At 34.6% G+C, this 15177-nt stretch overlaps 1 protein-coding gene across 36 annotated transcripts in view; it reads left to right on the top strand.

The window, feature by feature from the left end:
- Positions 1–15177, top strand: part of ADGRL3 (adhesion G protein-coupled receptor L3) — an 842607-nt gene that overhangs the window by 374760 nt on the left and 452670 nt on the right. The window lies entirely within an intron of this gene.

Raw genomic sequence — 15177 nt, 5'->3', positions numbered from 1 at the left:
CTCAATGATTTTTAATACGCTATCAGATTAAAATGATTCTTCACACATATACATTCTAGAATACTTCATTCTTAAATAGCAGGAACACTCATACACATATATAATCTAAAACAGATTTCCATTATGTATCCTTAGTGGATGCATGGTACAGTTGTTTTTATTACAAACATGTCATTGATTCACAGACGTCAGGCACCAGGAATTGCTGGAGTTCGTAGACTCACTATGTGGTTTTAGTAAAAATAAAGCAGTAAAAGTCGATAACCCATTTATTATCAATGTGTACCCTCCACAGAATTGGGCATTTTAATGACGGCACTGCCTGTTCCAGTGGACAGAGCTGCCTTACAGTGTCATTTATAAGTCATTACTTGTAAAATTCTCCAGCAGGCTGACTGCCTGTCTTTCACTCTATAAGGCTAAAGTGCTTTAGGTCTCTAGAGTTGGAATTAATAACAGCACTCCAATCTAACCTTAGGAATCTTTCAAAGGGTGTAGTTTATTTAGTATAAAAGTGTATACGTTGGTCATTTTACCTTAAGTCATTGAACAGATTTTCAGGGTTTTTTTTTCAATTTTTAATTAAAAAAAATACAACGTTTATTAAGGAACTATGATTAAGTGCAGCAATTTTTCATGAGAAAGGAATAACAGGTTACTTGGATAAGAATATTTACAAAACTGTTATTATAATATGGATCTTTACCTTAAAACCTTGTGTAGGACTTATGGGTGAAACAGCAATTTTGATAGGTGGCTTGTGAAATATGATTTAAAAAGCATCCAGAGTTTTGGGAATGTCAGAGTATATATCTTGCATGTTAGTGCCTCTATTGAGTTAGTTCAAAATTCAAAGTTACTGATTTATATTCTGTTCTATAACAATATCTTGGATTTTCTGGCTACAAAAATCTGAATACAGTTGAATGGAGGTTTTGATAGAATTGAAACACTTTTCAATCATTTTTCTTACATGTTCCTGGCTTCCTTGTAGACTTTTCCAGTGTGCGTTGGATGCCTATTTTATTTTATTTTTTTATTTTTTTTTAATTTACGTTTGTTTATTTTTGAGAGAGAGAGAGACAGAGTGCAAGTGGGGGAGGGGCTGAGAGAGGGAGACCCAGAATCTGAAGCAGGGTCCAGGATCTGAGCTGTCAGCACAGAGCCCAACGTGGGGCTTGAACTCACACACTGTGAGATCATGATCTGAGTGAAGCCAGACACCTAACCAACTAAGCCACCCAGGCGCCCCCCCATCTTTTTTTTTTTTCTAATTTATTTTTTATTTTTTGTTTTTTATTTTTGTATTATTGGATGCCTATTTTAGAGGCTGAGTAAGAAAAGATAGCATGCTGACATGTACATTTAGCCCTTTGGTAAACCTGTAACCCATAATGTTGCTCCTGGTGCTACTGTCTTTTAGGGGTGGTGATGGTAGTGATTATGATAAGTAAGGAGCTAAGATAGAACTCCCTGTTTTTCAAGAACTCTTGTAGGATTCCTCCCATGGGACCATTTTATTATAAAGCAAGATCCTGTTAAGGTCCTGGTAGAAATGGGTACCTTTTTCTAGGCCACGAAGAACATATTTGACATAACCAAATCTTTTGTAAGGTTTTGTAGTGACTGACTTAAACTTTCTGAGTCTTCTTTTCCCATTGGTAAATGTAGATTATAATACCCTTTGGGTTATATAAGAATGAAAGAAGCCTACTGTGTGTAAATGATCATTGCATTGAGGTTTAAATAAAAATAGTGCTCAGCACAGGTACTGGTGAAGAATGAGGGCTTAGTCATACTTAGGCATTATTATTATCACCACATATTGTCCTATGTGAAGAATAAATGAGAAAGATACAATACATTCAGTGCCGTGTTTGGCACAGAGGAAGCTGTCTGCGTGGGCACTCCTTGATTATCATCATCATCACCATCATCGCCATCCCTAACCACTGTCACTTTCTCACTACCTAAAATTCCAAATGTTATTCTTTGAATGATAAATAAAATGATTTGTAGATAAACGGATCCATGGCTATGAACTCTTTTTCAGTCTGCTTCATTTATTGCATGATAACTTGAACGTCTTCTGTGAGCTGCCCTCCCTTTGCCAATATAAGCTGCTTTTGTTTATGGCCTGGCTGGATATTTAAATAAAAATTAGAAAATGAAAAAAAGTTTAAAAATAGAAGTTTGGATTGTACCCACCATGGCATTTAGTATGATTAGACTGGATTTGGCTCTTACTTGTACACTAATAGTCAGTGCATCTGACACATTGGCAGTAGGTTTTTCCAGCACAAATGTTCATGCTTTATAATATTTTGTGCTTAGTGTGTGGACATATTTGTTATGTGTTACTTTTTTTTCTGGCAGTACCATAAGGGGATGAAAGTGTGACTAAAAACGTAGGAAACAAGAAAAGCAAGAGTAAAATATTTGTGCCTTTTTCCCAATTTGCTTATGTCCATATTCATGTGCATAATTTGGTGACCTAAAGAGGAAATAATAAAGTATTTATGCACAATCACAATCACGTTATTTTTTTAGTCTAGCGTTATGCATATTTTATGGAACAAAATTAGTTTTGAAGGAATAGAATATGAAACTCAGTTCACTTAGTGCTCTGTGAGCATGCCGTATTCATTCATGTGTATTCACTCGACATGGAATCTTCTTCTTTCTCTTTGATGCTTAACCATCCCCCTCTGATTCACATGACAAACTTTTAATTATCTTTGAAGATACAGCTTCAAGACTCATTACTTCCTAAAGAAGCCCTCCTGTGCTATGACTCCTTCCCTGGCCAGACAACATTAGAGATACCTTGCTGCTCCCGTGGCCTACCCTGCCAGGCTCTATTATGGCATTTGCCCTATTATATTGCTATTGATTATTTGTCTAGAAACAAACTAGAAGTACAAACTGGGGAGAAATGCTGGATGTGTCTTTGTGTTGTTATTTTAAATCGCTGGTGCTTAGTATGGAGACTAGCTTGTCATTTGCAATAAATTCTTGTTTGTTTTATGAGATAATGAATGTAATAATGTAATAGTTAATAGGGTGTCTCTTATCTATCTAGAAATCACTTGGTACATAACATCATTCTTGTATATTTCAAAGTAGAAGTTGTAAAAACTAATGGCAATCTGATTATACTTGACCTGTAAGTTACCAAGAGAATCTCAATTTCCAAGGGTCAAATTATTATATCCTGAAATTGTGATGATTGTGATTGTCTTTTGGGAAATGGTGGGATAATCTGAGTACCTAAAATATTTATGGTGACCACATGCTTTTGGAGGTCACTAAGTGGGGAGGGATAGAGAAACCCAGTACTATCAAATTGGCTCAGTTGTCCAAATCCCATTGAAATTCTTTTTAACCTTAATTTAAAGACATGGGAGATAATCTATCTCTTTATAACAACCTATAGAAGTTTTTTTCATCTTCATCTGGCTGATTCCATATGGCATCCCACACTGCTTAGGGTCTGCTATACATGAATCTCCTTATTGTGGCAGTGAGATGGTGGGAAAGAGATGATAAGCCTGTTTGGTCTCCAGTAATAGGTTTGTTTTCATTGTCACTAAAATTCAGGTCTTGTGATTTATTTAGGGTTGTAGCAATTTTCTTTAAGGCAAAATGTCATGGTTACTTGGGTTGCTAATAACTTAAGTATCTGGACTATAGAGAAAGATATACTATCATGTAACTAAATAAATAAACATGGTACCTTTTATTTTAACTTTCCTTCAAGGTTCTTAAGGAGTATGAGTGTGCCTTATTAATAATATTGATCAGTACTTACTATAAACTCTCACAACAAATTTTTTGCCATCCGGGGAAAATTAATTCTGCCATTGAAGACTCATTTCTACTAGGATGCATGTTGAATCAATTATTTGGTAGTAGATAAAAGAGAAACTAATTCTGCTTATCTTCCATTATTTAACAATGCCATTTTAACATAATTTTGAAAGAACATTTCCAATTCTCTGGTTTACGAAAACTGTTGATAAAGTAATGCATGTTTTGGAAGATGATAGACCTTCTAATTATCAAGATGCAGTTACTTCAACCTGTATCTCATTTGTAATCTCATTTAACTCTAGGTACCTTAGGTTTCCTAACACCTCTGCTGCAGGAAGAAAAATGACTGATTTACTGCTTTTTTAAAACAGATGATTCAGAAGTCTGGGAAAGGAGGAAACAGAAGTCTCTTCAGGGTATTTGACCTAACTCTAGAAGAATTTTTGAATATCTGAAATTTCCACAGCCTTATGCTAAGTAAATACTGGTCAAGTTCTTGTAGGAAAGGCAAATATTCTCTGCATGTGTTTCTCTCTATTATGAAACACACTAACTGTTGTTCTATTTCTATTTCATGGAAACTTATAAATTATAACCAATAAATTTCATTAAAAATCTATCTCTATATATATGAATTATTATTTTAATTCTCACTTTAGAGAATTTAATTCTTGACTTTGGAAACTATTTTTAGCTGGAAGATCCCATTTAGTGATATATATATATATATATGGCATAATGTTTATTCTTATCATGCCATCTATCCTATGGTTTGCTAATTCTAAACACAGCCTTGCCTGAGTGAATTTATTACTCATAAGATGGCCCTAGCTCTATATTAGTGTTTTAAGTAGACTTAAAATTTATATTTAAATCATATTTAATCACATATTATTTTGGACTGCTAATGATGATAGAGGATAATAACTCTTGCTGAACTGACAATATATTGGAACTAAACTTGTCATTTCCTCAATGTGCTTTGATTGGGAGTCTATTAATATTAGCTGTAATACTGCTAAAATGACCCTCTTTTCCCCCCAATTTGCTTGACTTTGTATGGAATTACAAACTGTTTTCTTGAGTTTTATAATTTCTAATTCATAGTTTTGAGGGGGAAAAGTCTAAAAGTCTATTGATTCTTAGAAAAGAAAGATGAGAGAATTTGCCCAAGAACTATAGGAAGTCTGTTAGTTTGTTAGGGCTCCTGTAAAAAGCACCTCCCACTGGTGGCTCAAACAACAGAAATTTATTTTCCCACAGTTTCATAGGCCACAGGTTCCAGATCAAGGTGTTCACAGTGTTGGTTTCCTCTAATGTCTGTGATGGAAGGGTCTGTTCTGGGCCTCTCTTCTTGGCTTACACATGACTGTCTTCTCCCTGTTTCTTATGCAATCTTTCCTCTATGCATGTCCCTGTGTTCAGATTTCCTCTTAGAAGGACATCAGTTGTACTCGATTAGGCCCTATCCTAATAATCTCATTTTAACTTGTTTATCTTTTTAAAGATCTTGTCTCCAAATAAGGTCACATTCTGAAATACTGGAGGTTAGGACTTAGGAATTTTGGCAGGAGACACAATTCAACACATAATAGGAAAGTTGAATTTTAGTAAAACAAAACAAAAAAAAATAACTGATTTTCTCTTTTCCCAGTAGGGCTATACCTGCTATTTTAAGGTGTTTTTTACAATATAAATGTTTTCTCTTGGTATCTGTGGTATATTAGAGGAAATTTACAAAATATGTTTTGGCATAGGACTCAATAGTTTTAATATGTCTGGTGAAGATAAGATAGGTAGGATTCCTAAGTACAATCAAGTATTAAATATATCATGCAATAGTTTATACAGGAAAGTCTAACTTTACTTAGACAATGTTTTTAAAAAATAATTTAGTGTAAAATTTGTGCCATTTTTACTGTCACTAGCAATACATGTGTACCCATTTTATTCCCTTTGATTGTTAAAATTAAATTTTTTTTCTTTGATGAAAGCTGATCTATTTGCTCAACAAAAGTACAATATCCTAATTTAGATAACATGGACCTGCCCATATTGTATCATCAATCACCTACTCAACTTGGACTCTAAGCTTAAAGAACATTATTAATCACTTACTTTACTTCCCATGTTTAATGATAAGGAAATAGATGCCTGAAGCAGAGAAGGGACTTGCCAAATGCTATGCAATTAGTAGAAAATAGAGGGCAAGAACCCAGAAATTATAGAATAAAAATTCAACGAATTTTACAACTTTAAATGACCTTTGATTTTATCAACTCTGTAATTTTCCAGATGAGGGAACTAAGGCTCAGAGAAGTTAAATAATTTGTCAAAGTCATACAGTTAGTTCAGTTGTAGAGTAAATATTAAAATGCAAGTTTAACTGGTATACTAGTTTCTAACTCAATTCAAGCAATTCAGTGTCAAGGAATGTTTTATGGGCCTTTAGGTATCCTGATCTTCATCATCCCATCCCCCAGATAACACTTGCTAAAGTGTTTAGACACACTTACTAAAAATATTTAAGCAAATGCATACATAAATGGGAAAAATAGGCAGAGTATTTGCAATCTTCAGACTGTTTAGTCACAGCTTAATTGGTAGTACTATTTGAGTAAGTAGCTGCTTATTAGGAAGAAAAACTACATTAAAGTTTAAGGATGAGACCTTCTGTCTTTCCATCATCTAAACATCTAGCTAGATTGCTGCTCCTTAGCCCCTTCTGGTGCTTTCTACCGAATTCACTGATGTCTTCGGTATACCATTCGCGTCAGGGCAGGAAGTCAATTAAGTCTAATTACTAATTTGTTTTGTTGTGGTTTTTCCAGTTATCATGGAACTTTATATATTTCCTCAGTACGTTTTCATGTATCTTTTAATCTACCAAGTTATATTATTAGTGTATTATCTAACTTTATTTGAAATCTTTCTTCTCTTTCAATATATAATCATTTCCTTTCATTTTTAATCTTCTGGCATGGCCTCACACCAAAAATCTATAAACGTTTTTAAGCTTTCTTAGCAAGACATGCTGAAACAAACAAGAGAATAGACAAAGTAAAATAATAATGGTGATAGTTTCCAAAAGTGTATACCATATACCCTATCCTCTTATACATTTTCTCCAACTCATACTGATAAATTTGTAACTGAATATATTCTTTATCTTTAGTGGATCCAAATTCATGTTTACCTTTCTTTCCTCCTATTCTATAGAACCAGTTCTTGATCAGTAGATGAAAAGCATTGTGAAATAAATCTTAACATTCATATCTGAGGCTATAAGGAATTAAGCAATTATACATTGATCATATATTTAAAAAGTAATGAAGTCAAAATTCTATTACAGAGAATTTCTACCCTCTGTATATTAGCCCCACTCTAATGTACTAACGCAAAGGGGTTAGCTAAACGTCTTATGCCGGAGTCCAGCTCCAGCAGGTCCAGGGTTCCCAAAGGATGAACGGCGTCGGCCAAAAAATGAAAATAACCAAAACTAAAATAAAAAACTAAAATAAAAACAAAAAATAAAAATGGACACAGACAACACCAGTGTGTTGAACTGGCCGGTTTATTGTAGTAAACGTGGCATTATATATGCTAGTGATTTCCTTGTAGCATACGTCATCTATGTTTTCTGGCATTACCCAATTCTAAAATTGTTCTTTGTGTCATCACCCAATAAGGAATAACATGAGTGTTTTCTCATAACGTTCCCTCCTGCGCTTTGCTTATTGATTAGTTTCTGTTATTGTTTTTATTATATATCTATGTTTATCTATAATCTATAAAGTATTTGCTTTGCTGTTTTCATGAAAGGTCATTTATCTCTCAACACCTCAAGTGGAACAGTTACAGGGACATGACCTCTTAGTTGTTTCCCTGAACCATTCATGGTTTTGAAGAACAAAAGTGTTTGCCTGGGTCCGAGGTGCCAGGAGGGGGCCAAGAGGGCCTTAGAAACCCATGCCTCATACATTCTCAGAGACACAATGAACCTAGGAACCAATGAACCATTCTGTACCTTAACTGACTAGGTTCAATCATCATCTGGAATGCTTCCTGGGGGCCAAGTGGGCCCAGGGGTTAGAGTGACCTGCGTCCATAGATACAACTCCTTAGTTACTAGAGTGGGGCTTTCAGATCCATATGTCTCTCTTTTGTTGGCCGCCTTTGCTGGCAAATGTATGAAGCTATCCTTTCTGTAAGTGGAGGAGTCTCCATAGGGATGGCAAGGACTAAACGTAAGGCCGCACAATTTCTTGTGGAACCTTATTTTTTTTCCTAATGGTTCTTTTCCCAGGGGGCCTGTTGAGGGCAATTCCCCAACAGACAATACCCCAGGTAGTCTTAAAGCCGAATTACCTAGAAGCGAGAGTACAAGAAGCTTCAGTGTCGGTGGGCCGCCTTGCAGTCACCAGTCCGTCCACAGCCCGGGCTTTGCCACTCAGGCTGGGATAGCTCGGCTTCCAGCAGTCTTAGTCTTCTTGGGCTGCTATAACAGATATACCATAGATTGGGCGATTTATAAACAACAGAAATTAATATTTTACAGATCTGGAAGCTTAGAGGTCCAAGATTAAGGTGCTGACAGATTTGTTGTCTGATGAGGGCCTGCTTCCTGGTTGATAGCCATCTTTCTGCTGTATTCTCACATGGTGAAATGAGAAGGAATGCTTTTGGTGTCTTTTTTTCTTTAAATTAAAAAAAAAATATTTTAACGTTTATTTACTTTTGAGACAGAGAGAGACAGAGCATGAAGGGGGGAGGGTCAGAGATTGAGAGGGAGACACAGAATCTGAAACAGGCTCCAGGCTCTGAGCTGTCAGCACAGAGCCCTACGTGGGGCTCAAACTCAACGAGCCGTGAGATCATGACCTGAGGCGAAGTCGGACACTTAACCTACTGAGTCACCCAGGCGCCCCTTTTGGTGTCTTTTTTATTAGGGCACTAATCCTATTCATAAGGGGTCTGCCCTCATGACCCAATCACCTTCCAAAGACTACCAAATGCAATCATATTGGGGATTAAGAATCAACATATGATTCTGGGGGGACACAAAAATTCAGTCTATAGCATTAAAGTTAATGGCCGTTTTTAGTCTTTATCACTGAAAATTTCTCATGAACTGATATTGATTGCTGGTTCCTTCATGATCCTTTTTATTCCATTTGATTCCGTGAAGCATAATGATCGTTCTCCTCTTATTTCTTTAATTTCCCTTTCTTTATCTTTCACTATTTCTTCTATTTTTAGCTTGTTCACCAAAATCAGTTTCATCTTTCAGATAATCCTCATCTATGTTATTATCTTCTAGAAGATGTTTTTCAATCTATGGGTTATGACTGATGATTGAGTTACAAAATTAGTTTAATGTATTGAGACTAGAATTATTTTAATGAACTACAATAGAATTGAATGAACCTTATATAATGGGTATTGGTTGGAGAGACTTTTCTTTCCATTGTTCATTTGTGTGTATGAGGTTTGTATTGGGTTAAAGATAAAAATGTATTTATTACTATAGGATCATCGTTAAAAAAAGTTTCTGAAACACTCCTCTGTTTAGATTTTCTATTTGGCATTAAAAAATAATAGCTTTATTTAGATATAGTTCACATACTATAAAATTTATCCTTGTAAGTATACAATTCAGTGGTTTTGGTATGTTCACAGAATTGTGCAAGCCTCATCACAATCTAGAAATTAGAATATTTTCATCATTCCACAAAGAAAAACTATAATTATTAGCCATCACTCACCCCTTTCCCTGAAACTCCCAAGCCCTAGGCAACCACTAATCCACTGTCTCTATAGATATGCCTATCTGGATATTTCATATAAATAGAATAATATGATATGTTCTGTTGTGTGACTGTTTTTACTTGATGCAATGTTTTTAAATTTCATGTATGTTATGGCATGTGTCAGTACTTAAGGTTTTTTTCCTTCATTTTAATTTGTCTATCAAAGTCCAAGTCACATAGTATAAAATTAACTATTTAAAATTACACACTTATGTGACATTTAACATATTGGCAGTGAGGTGTAGCAACCACATATATTAAGTTCTAAAACATTGTTGCTGAAAGATATTCCATTGTATGAATATACCATATTTTGTTTATCCATCAATTGATGGGCATTTGGGTAGTTTCCATTTTTGGCTATTACAAATATTGCTACTATGAACATTTCTATACAACTTTTTGTTGGCAATCTTTCTTAACTTATGGACTTTGCATATCATTTGTAATTTAGATAACCATCATTTATATTTCCCCAAGACTGATTTATATATGTGCTTCAGATTTAAGTGCTAAATATTTCATTAAACCTTTTTATATGTGAAAGTCTTATCTTTAAACATATTTGTCTCTATCCCCACTGACTTGAATACTCATGACTTTCCCTTTTTCTGCTGCTAATATAGCCATCTCTATCAATTTTGATAGCATCTTATCCTTTCTTCCCACATCCTAAAAGAGAACAAAATTTGGACTAATTTTCACAAGTTTTTTCGGGTCCCATCCTCTATTTTCATTACTAACATCATCATTTTCTTATCTGGGTGATTACACTTATTGTCTTATTATTCTTTCTACCATTTTTTTTTAATCTCTAAATTCTCTCAAGTCCATCTTGCTCTTCTCATGCAGATTAGTCTTCCTAATATGCAGTTATGTACCAAATCAAGACTTGCCTCAGAGATAGCAATGCCACCTCTTTGAAACACCTCCCTACCTGCCCTCATAGTCTATGCTCCCTTCATCCTGAGTGTATTGATTGGTATTGGTACCCTTAGCTGGGAACACATGAGGTGCTCACTTGGGCCTGCATTACTTGTAGTGAGTGCCCATAGACATTTCTGCCACAGGGGTCAGTGCTGTGCCTGAACTGTCCCTTGTGGTTCTTACTATGATCCCAGGACACACTTCAGAAACAAGAAAACAAAATAAAAAAACCTATCTGGCAACTTTGAGGAACAAGATTGATTACTCATAGGTTCTAGAGGGTACACAGCATACCCGAGGGCCATACAGGTAGGCTGCAGGTAGAAAGAAAGAGCATTGGCCTGGGTCTCTGCCTCTATTTGGGTCTAAGGGTGGGTGTCTATGGTTTTGTTGTTTCATTCTTTATTGGCCAATATAAAGCATAGGAATGGGAAATAGAACTCCGGAAGGGATAAGGAGGGTCTCTCCAGTACTTATTTATCTGGGCTACCCAGGGTTTTCTGAAAAAGAAAACGTCACGACTGTGGGTGGCTTAGGCTTGTTTGTTTTGCTAGTAGCTGTGCCATACAGCTGGCAATGTTTATTCAAGACGGATGTTTTTTGAAATGGATGTCTCAGCAATCAAAAGTTTAATGACAGGCACTTGTACTACAATCAAAAAGCTTAATGTCAGGAACTTACACTATGGTCTGTTATGTTTTTCACCATAACACTTACAACTAATTGACACAACATGAATTTATGGCTCATTTTTTTTCTCCTCCACTCAGAAATTAAACTCCATGAAGGTGGGGATTTTTGTCTGTTTATCCCTGTGCTCCAGCTCTTTGAACTATCAGCAGGGGCTCAATAATTATTTGTTGAATGAAGTAAAAACCAAACCTTGTGCTCTGTTCAACACAACCTAATATATATTTTCACTGGTAAAATATATCATTTCTTGTCTTTTACCTATAGCTATAGCAAATATGACAAATTTCTTGCCATTTCCTGAATAAACCTATATTTTCTTACTGTTTGTTTAAGTGAAACCAAACGGAGAAATGGGTGAGCACGGAAGAGACTGAGGCTGAGGATTAGAAGGAGGGTTGATCAAAAAGGTTCTGAAATCAAGAGTATCTCAAAAGATGTCTTTAGGTAGTGAAGACACAGAAAAGGACACAAGATTTGGTCTGAGGAAAATCATAAAATCCAAAGAAGATTTACACTGAACTGGAGAATGCAGACAGAAGAAACTACATATGCAGATATCAAGGCAATTAGTGGGCTCAGGCCAGAGGAACATGGATGTTTAGGACAGCATGGAGGCAGATAGTTATTTTACTGGATGCTCTTAGAAACCCCAGATGGCTCTCTATGCTTTTATACCATTCCATCTACTAGGAATGATTTTGTATGTATTTCTTAAATACACTTAAAGCCCTAGCAGTATCAAAACAGACTAGATACGCAACTTTGATTGAGCACTTACTATGTGCCTGGCACTATGGTAGACAATTGATTTAATTCCTATGAAGGAGGTTCAAATTATTATCTTCATTTAATACAGAAGAAAACTTAAAAACTTTGAGAAAGTTGCTCATGAATAAATAGCTTTTGGATAAGAACCATAACATTTATATTCATTACATTCATATTCATCTCCCCGAGAATAAAGCTTATTTCTTGGCATATAATAAGACTCAACAGCTGTTTGTTGAATGAATGGTTGAATAGATAGATAAATAAATTGTATTAACTTACAAATAATAAGAGGTTTACATCAGATGATTTTTCCCAAAATGAACTGTTTGCGTGTTTTTGAAGATTTTTAATAATATTTGTTAGGGAGTTTTCAGAAATTCTGTTGGCTTCTTTTAAATCCTTTTTCTTGGCAAAACCTGCTTTAAGAGATTTAATGTTATGGTAAACAAGACCATAAACTATACAAAACACTATAATCATGCAATTCATCACTTTTTTTAGAAGTGCAAACATTATTCCAGCGGGCCTGCAGTTCCTCTACTGAACCAGTTCATAGGACCATAAGTACAGAAGAGACTTTAACTCTGTCTTGTGTAGTTATTCTTCCTTGGGTCATCTTTTTGCTTCACTGAAAACCACAATTTATTCAACTTCCCATGGTCTTCTATTTTGCTCTGTGAATCAATTTATAGCTCAATCTGCTCTTGAACTCAGAAGTTAAAATTCTTAGTTTACCCAGATGTAATGTGAGAAAAGAAGCACAATTTTATATGTATATATTTTTTAATAGAGCAATTTATGAGACAGTATGAATTATCTCAGAGACTACAGATGAACATATTCTTTAATACATATTTCGAAAAGCACATTATCCAATCATAGGAAATTTAAACCATGTAACTGGTGGTGTTTATGGCAATGTGGTATCTCAAAAACCTATAAATTAAGTAATATACCAGCAGCTTGTGATTAATAAAACCTTACTTACTTATGTCGCAATCCATTTTCCCCATAAATAGCACCGCGTTAATTTATGTCATGTGCAATTACTGCAGAGATTTATAATTATTGCAGATGTGAAAGTTCCATGTGTTTTCAAGGTCCCATTCTGTGATATGACCTCATCTTTGAGACCACCCAAATAACAAAATGCTTTTGGTACTTTGAATCTCCAAGCTTCTTTATGTAAATGATCATCTTTTGCCAAAAATTCATATTTTTTTTATGTGCCAAATTCTTAGTGCATTTCTGAAATAAGATTTATGGGTCTTCTGAGTGAAATCATGGGCCCAATGTGACAGTTATTTATTAGTGCACAAAACTAGAGATGTAAAGACATTTATTTATTCAATAAAAATTGAGCACCCACTGCATGCTAAGCAGTGTTAGGTATTAGGATCCAGCAGGATCTGTTCTGTCATATTTGAAAATATAATTCCATAAAATAAATATGATGTATGGTATTACTTGTATTGGCCCTAATATTTTATACTCTTGAATTTTCAGGAAAGATTCAGATTTGCTCTAAGTTTTTGTGTTTTTTTTCCCCAAATAAGAGCTATTAATTAGTTAAATTGGATTTAATTTTTATTTTAGTACACACTTTAAATATATTTGCATTAATCTTAGTCATGGCTCCCTGAATAGAAAACATTTTAATTTCATTGTCAAACTTTCAAGTGCCTAAACATATTTCATGCACAGTAGATAGACATTTAATGCACATTGAGTAAGAGTGACTGAGTGAACATATATATGATTTCTGCTTCTTCCCATCTCCCCATTCTCTTTCAGGAAAACCTCTATATCCATTATATGATGTAAGGGATTTTTTTTCCCCTAAATTGACATTCATGTCGTATTTAATTATATCTCTGTGAATAGAAGTCAAACGGTTCTCACTTTCTCATCAATTTATGAACTAGAATAGGATCTCTTTTTTGGAGAGACTTTGAAAGAAGAGGCTGTTCAATTAAAACTGATGAATATAAAAAAACAACTTTAAAGAAACCTCTACTGGCTTGCATTAAACATGTATCTATAAAAAAACTGCTACATTGTATTCATTATGCTATGGGCTTGGACAGATATAAAACATAACCAGACAAAAGCATGTTAACTGTAGAAAAGTAGGTATTTTCCTCATTTTATTATGGAATGATAGTTGATTTTTTTTTTTTATAACCAAGGATCTCTTTTTCTTAAAAGTTTATGTGGGAGAAGAAAAAACACATCATTGGCCAAGTAAGTTTAAAAACAAGAAAAAATTAAGAACACTGAAAAAACACATTTATGGTTATTTTTTACTTGTTTGTTTAAAGTGAAATATGTTCATTCTTAAAGCAAGTGACCTCTGTGATTCAGCCTAACTCTGTTTTATGACTAAGACATATACTGGTAGCTGGTCACCTTAAAAGCATACTTGAAATCAAAATAAGAGAAAGAATATGGCTCTGTCAGATTTAAACCATCAGTAGTAGTAAGAAAATAGGTTAAAACTGCACATTTTCATAAAGCAAATATATGCGTGTATGTGAGTATGTGATTTGTGATTCTTCTACATAAAAAACAAGCATAAGTGGGATAAATGCAATGAGGTATATACTTGTCATTCATAAATATTTGTCAGTGTATCAATTTAGAAATTTAGTAATTAAGTTGCAATTTTAGTTTTAAAATATTAAAGTTGGCAAAATGCCTTCTGGACTCACTTTATCAATTTGATGGACAAGTTAAAAAAAATCTTCAAACACTAAGAAGCCTTTTGAAAAATAAGGAAATATATCAATAAGAGTCAACATTAAATGAGGATGTTGGAAATACTAGAGGATATCCAAATGAAAAATGAATATGAAATAGTTGATCGGCAAGATATAATTAAAGTTCAGTTTAGTGAATGCAATATGGTTGACAGGAAAATGTGTCAACTTAAGAAATAATTTTATTTTTTTTTTAATTTTTTTTTTCAACGTTTTTTTATTTTATTTTTGGGACAGAGAGAGACAGAGCATGAACGGGGGAGGGGCAGAGAGAGAGGGAGACACAGAATCGGAAACAGGCTCCAGGCTCCGAGCCATCAGCCCAGAGCCTGACGCGGGGCTCGAACTCACGGACCGCGAGATCGTGACCTGGCTGAAGTCGGTTAAGCGTCCGACTTCAGCCA

This window comes from Herpailurus yagouaroundi, unplaced genomic scaffold (genome assembly GCF_014898765.1).
Source record: "Herpailurus yagouaroundi ecotype Mexico unplaced genomic scaffold, PumYag 28, whole genome shotgun sequence".
Taxonomy (NCBI): Eukaryota; Metazoa; Chordata; class Mammalia; order Carnivora; family Felidae; genus Herpailurus; species Herpailurus yagouaroundi.
The sequence above is the reverse complement of the archived record's forward strand: the minus strand, read 5'-3'. Positions and strand labels throughout refer to the sequence as shown.